The sequence below is a fragment of the Rana temporaria genome, chromosome 3, assembly GCF_905171775.1.
Source record: "Rana temporaria chromosome 3, aRanTem1.1, whole genome shotgun sequence".
Classification (NCBI taxonomy): Eukaryota; Metazoa; Chordata; class Amphibia; order Anura; family Ranidae; genus Rana; species Rana temporaria.
The window spans coordinates 218,642,250-218,649,139 of record NC_053491.1 but is presented as its reverse complement, the minus strand read 5'-3'; positions in this window follow the sequence as shown (position 1 = coordinate 218,649,139).

The window sequence follows — 6,890 nt, the reverse complement described above, 5'->3', positions numbered from 1 at the left end:
TAGACTTCAATGGGAGCAAATGAAAAATGCATTAAAAACACATAGAAAAAATCAAAAAACTGCAGATGCACATGTGTGAACTTAGCATGTTCACCTACTGAGACCAGTAAAATGCAAGTCCTGCCAGCAGACAAACCTAGTACTCTGCTATGACAAACAATTTAAAGGCCCAGCAAGAGCAGTGAATAGCTCCGCTGTGCAATAATGTTTACAGAAAGAAGCCATGAAGCAGAGCTGTGTCTTTAATGGCGTGGTATGTGAAGACTGAAAATGAACACTTAATAAGAATCATTCTTGGTAAATGCTGTTGGTTGTACCTGCCAAAAAAAAAAGCAATTCAGGAAAGGAGGTTTGTTGATACTGCTAACAGCAAAAATGTATTTATCCATGAATATGGTATTATAAGATAGTGCTCAGCACAAGCATTCAGATCTGTCGTGAGCGTGAGATCCTTTGGACATTGTGAGTTTCAGTTTGCTTAGTTACAAATCCATCTACTAAATGAAATATTCTATTCACAATGGCAACCTTTCATAAACTGAGGGTATTACTATGCTAGAACAATATAATAAGCACATTTTACATCTCCTTACATGAAGGGTGCCGCTGCTGACTTCTAAAACTGCCAGTTGCCTGGCTGTCATGTCAATCCAAAGGTTTCAATATCTTGGGTTACGATCTGCAAAAAGTGTGAGAACTGTTATCAAAGACAGCCGGGCAACTGGCATATTCAGACAGTTTTTAATGGAAGCTTACAGAGTCCGATCTTGACATGTATGCTATAACTGCTATGCACACACAATAAATCGTCACTTGTAGACCGCCCTGCCCAGTAATGTGAGCTGCTTCTTCTAGTGGGCCTCCCCCACCTGCAGGGAGCACAAGGAACCACTCCCAGAGTTAAAAAGGTCCATGTCCTCTACCTGCCCTAACATGAAGCAAATCCTTAAAGAATATCTACACCCAAAAAACATTAAATTAATAGATTACCAATCTTTAAGGCCTCATGTACACGTTACGTTTCTACAGCTGCTTCTAGGGGCATCTGACATTTTTTTTCTGCCTCTAAATTCCCCTGCATGTTAGCCTATATGTTTGCTGCGCTTAGTGGCAGGGGCAGCAGAGTTTTGGCAGAACAAACGCTTGACCCTTGTAAATGCATGTTAACGCTAGGCGCGTTTTGTACTTGAGCGTTAACTAATTTCAGTGACCAGAATAAATGATTATTCTGGCAAATGAAGCTAATTAATTCCCAAGCGATTGATGCCTGTAAATGCGCCTAAACGTGTGCAAAAGCGGAAGACACTTTTACAAGCGTAAGGCACTTTATGTGTCAAAATGCTGATGCCAGGAGGAAAGGCTTCTAGGAGCGTTTTCAAAACGTCCTGTGTGCATGAAGCCTAAAGGTTACCGTATTTTCTGGCGTAAAAGACAACCTTTTACACTTAAAGATAAGGCACAAAAATCTGGATGTCAGCCCGCCGGATGTGCGGTAATACTGTATGTAGCTTTGGCTACATACATTATACACTGCTAAGCCAATCCCGGCAAACGATGTATTCTACTAGTGAATACAGAGCCTGCCAATCCGGGCAGGCTACATACAGTATTCACTGCTGAGCCAATACTGGCAAGCGATGTATTCTATTAGTGAATACAGAGCCTGCCAATCCGGGCAGGCTACATACAGTATACACTGCTGAGCCAATACCGGCAAGCGATGTATTCCATTAGTGAATACAGAGCCTGCCAATCCGGGCAGGATACATACAGTATACACTGCTGAGCCAATCCCGGCAAGTGATGTATTCTATTCGTCAATACAGAGCCTACCAATCCGGGCAGGCTACATACAGTATACACTGCTGAGCCAATCCCGGCAAGCGATGTATTCTATTAGTGAATACAGAGCCTGCCAATCCGGGCAGGCTACATACAGTATACACTGCTGAGCCAATACCGGCAAGCAATGTATTCTATTAGTGAATACAGAGCCTGCCAATCCGGGCAGGCTACATACAGTATACACTGCTGAGCCAATCCCGGCAAGCGATGTATTCTATTAGTGAATACAGAGCCTGCCAATCCGGGCAGGCTACATACAGTATACACTGCTGAGCCAATACCGGCAAGCAATGTATTCTATTAGTGAATACAGAGCCTGCCAATCCGGGCAGGATACATACAGTATACACTGCTGAGCAAATCCCGGCAAGCAATGTATTCTATTCGTGAATACAGAGCCTGCCAATCAGGGCAGGCTATATACAGTATACACTGCTGAGCCAACACCCGCAAGCAATGTATTCTATTAGTGAATACAGAGCCTGCCAATCAGGGCAGGCTACATACAGTATACACTGCTGAGCCAATCCCGGCAAGCGATGTATTCTATTAGTGAATACAGAGCCTGCCAATCCGGGCAGGCTACATACAGTATACACTGCTGAGCCAATACCGGCAAGCAATGTATTCTATTAGTGAATACAGAGCCTGCCAATCCGGGCAGGATACATACAGTATACACTGCTGAGCAAATCCCGGCAAGCAATGTATTCTATTTGTGAATACAGAGCCTGCCAATCAGGGCAGGCTATATACAGTATACACTGCTGAGCCAACACCCGCAAGCAATGTATTCTATTAGTGAATACAGAGCCTGCCAATCAGGGCAGGCTACATACAGTATACACTGCTGAGCCAATCCCGGCAAGCAATGTATTCTATTAGTGAATACAGAGCCTGACAATCAGGGCAGGCTACATACAGTATACACTGCTGAGCCAATCTTGGCAAGCGATGTATTCTATTCGTGAATAGAGAGCCTGCCAATCCGGGCAGGCTACATACAGTAGCCTGCTTGGATTGACATCATGCACAGCTTACTAAATGTCCCTCAGTGATCGATCACTCATTTTAGCAACAATTTTTGTATACAATTATAAATAAACTATATGTAAACTTTATCTATTGTTTTTGAGTTTCCATTGTTATGATACTATATGATTAATGCACCGCTACAGTCCCGTCCTTTTCCTTCTCTTTAAAAAAAAATGCAAATTTCTGGGATGAGGTGCGTCTATTTTGGTGTCTACCCTTAGTCAGACAAAAAATCTTTATGACTTCATTGAAGCAAGGAAAACCTGACAAAGCTTATTGTGGTTCCATAGTATGTTTCCCATCAACTGATGTAATGCCAAATATCAGACTTTTTTTTTTTATTATGGAGAATGCCGCAGGTGGAGTGAGAACACCACTATGTAGGCAGGAACAAAAATCAAGAAACTATTATGGGGTGCCGTCCCCACTGGAGTACTGAAGGGAGAAGAAATAATAAGCTGGAGGTGATTTAATCCACCGGACTCAACCTGTCACTGAAATATCACTTTAGACGGAGAAGTGCAAACAGAGAGCTGAGGAAATGCATTCGATCCATGACCTATGCGATCGATATTTTGATCAGCACCCCTGCATACAGCCTAGTGATTTCTCTGTGCATATTTTGAAACAGCACAGTGCCTAGAAATAGATCATCATTAATCACTACATGGTGTTTGTAGCTTGTTGACATTTCGACCCTCTTATAAGACTAAATTGCTAGGTCTGCATCTCATTTTATATCTCTTCTTTTCAGACTGCCAGTGACCTCTGTTTTGCTTTGTTCGCCGCTAAATGGGCGACACAGCTAAAAATGTCATCTTTTGTCCTATTTCCCAACATTCTTGCCCTCGCTCGTCAATTATAAATGCCTCCGGACCTGCAGGTAAAGGCACTATATAGCAGCTAAACACCCACCGAGGAAGACATTTAAAGAGAATAAAATGATAGTGGCTTTGTGTATCTCAGCACGGGGGCCAACTTTGATGTTCATCCCAAGCATGAAAAACCGCCAAGAATCCATTTGCTGGAAGAGGTTGGCATTTGGAACCAATCATTCCCATTTGGCTTTAGAGTAAATAGCCAAGGAAAGAAGACATTAGCAAAAAACATAGACATATGTATTATTCTAGCACTCCAGTTGCTCACTTCGTTTGTGAATTAATTATGTACTCTGCCAAACACAAAACACAAGAGAAATACAATACTGGTCAGTTTTGTTAAAGGAATATATCCCACCAGTACAGAATTATCATACACTTTCTTATATAGTCTCAAACTATTGAGTACTGTCTGTTATGATTTTATTCTCTACACTAACATTCCCTTTTTCAGGACAGTACAGGAAAGTACCCCCTTTTTTTTAAGGCCCAAGCAGTACTAATACACATTTGTATCACAGAATACTCAATGGTTTTTGTTGCAAGTCTCAATAACTCCGAAGCACAAAGGCTTCAAATAACCTCTTATTATATAATTGTAGCCCGTATATCTTTGTTTTCAATACTCTCATTGATCCAGAACAACCTTGCAGGTTAGAAAGTCAGAGTAAAGTAGGACTCCTAATCTGCATCCTTGTTCCAGTTCAGTGATTAAAGCTGGCCATTCTCTATGCAGATTTTGTCCGGTTCCTGATAAACCGGCCAAAAGTTGCTACATGGGTACCCGTCAATACCCTTCCATCCAATAACCTTCAATTGCAAAATCAGAGAAGCCACCACATGACCCTTATGTTGATTTATGAACAAATGTCCAGCATCCTTAACGATTCCCAGCCCAAATTCCTTAAAACCTGGGACCCATAGCTCAATTATGCCCTACCTTCTCTGTACCCAGCAAGCCTAACATTCTTCTAACCGCCTACCTGGACTGAACCCAAGCTTGTGGAATTCCCACCCCACTCCCCTGCCTCTTTCCTTCTAATCTCTCCCTTCTGTCATACCAGGCACTAACCTCCCCCTTCCTCTTCTTTAGCGTCATTTCTCTACACCTTCTTAAATTACTTTGCTCAGCAATAATCAATACCACTCGATACTTGTTACCTCCTGTCTAACATCTTAGAGTTCACAACATTCTGTTATTTCTGCCATATTGGATCTCACTTCAATTTATTTGATGTCAAAGGCCCTGTGTGACAGTTGCTATGGCCCTGTCATCTCCTGAAAATCATAATAAAATGTTTGAACGAGAAAAGTCAGAGAAGCAAGGTGGAAAATTGTTGCTGAACAGTGGTCACATCCAGTCTGATGCATCCAGTCTGATGCAGCAGTTGTGGGGGTATTTCTGACAGCCAGGGATCTCTACTGAAAACTCTGTTTTTATAATTATTATTTTAAAATTATTTTCTTAAATAAAATGCAATGTGGTAATAAACACATGATAAAAAAAGGAAGAAAAAAAAAAAGAAAAAGTAGTCTACAATGCTATTGTTATTTATAACACTTGGCCCCCATATCAGCTGGAGACGGCCATGTCTGAAAGATACAGTAGCTAGACATTGCAACCAATGTCCCTGAGAAAGACAGCATACAATGACCTTCAGTTTTACTACATGTAACGTTACCCAAGCACAACCAGGATGACTGCTCTTAATAACAGTACAACAGCCAACACCGTACACTAAAGTATACTCTAGGCCCAGTTGACCATGTGTCATCTTCTTCTTTACCAGGAAATTAAAGAACATCTCCAAAGTACATGGATATCACTCCATAGATGCACACATTTTTTGGATGATGAACACACACACAGTGTAAACATTACATTTGTCTATGTTATAGATTATGTCTAATACATCTGGCTCAGAAATCTATGAACTGTATGAAGCTCAACCCCACATCCACAATGATCATACCCAGTGAATATTGGAATTAAAATGTGTGGGATATTGGAGGGGCTATATATGTATCAGTCTTTCAATGTGCTTTAGGCCCCTTACACACAGGATGGGCTCTGTTGGAGTCCACCTGCTCAGCGGGAAATCTGTCTGCTGGTCCCCACTGAGCAGGCAGATAGCTGTCCGTGTCGGCTCCTCTCATGCAGAGTTTACATGGACACTGCCTGCTCTACTCTATGGGCGGTTGGATGTAAACAGACCCCCTGTCTATTTACACCAGACTGCCATCTGATCCGCCAGATGAATGGGGAACATCCCCATCCGTTTGTTTTTAGCAGATAGGATTGGATGTAGGCAGGTGTCAATGGACATATGTCCGTTGTCACCCGCCACTCCATAGAGGAGACTGGAGGGTCCAAATGAAAAACTGTCAGGTGGACCCAATAGTCTACCCCCTGTGAGGAAGAGCCCTTAGAATGTCATTTTGTTTTTTAATTTATAATAAATATATAGGATTTTACTGATATGAGTTTCAAATATGGTCCTATACCTAAACAGTCACATATATTATTATATTTTAAAAAAAATATTTGCATTTAAGATGTAAAGGGTGAGATCCCATTGACTGCTCTCAGAATTTTCCCAATTTCCTATTGACACCTGGAGTCCTGGACAGATAGTGTAGAGAAACCTAAAGACCACAGACAGAAATATAAACCTTACCCGTTTCGTTCAAAACTGTTTTGACCGGAGTAACATTTTAAAGGTACTGAATAGAAGAATAGATAGTACAAGAGAACTTTAACATGACACAGAAGTCACATAATCAGCCATAGAAATGTAAGTTCCTAATTTTTCCTAAATACGATAGCTATGCAAAAAATATTAGACGAGACACGGTGAAGGAAATTTTCTAAATCTGGAGTTTTGCATTTTTGGAACAAAAAGGGATTGTATTCCTAAAACTGGAGAGTGTAAAAATCTGGTGAAGCTGCGCATTGTAGTCAATCAGCTTGTTCAATTAAGCTTTGACAAAAACCTGGAAGCTGATTGGTTTCTATGCAGCGCTGCACCGTATTTTGCACTCTCCGGTTTTAGTAAATCAGCGCCAAAGTGTCTACAGGCATCAAATTTTGATTGTCCAATCTGGCCATTATTGCAGTCAGGTCAGGAAACA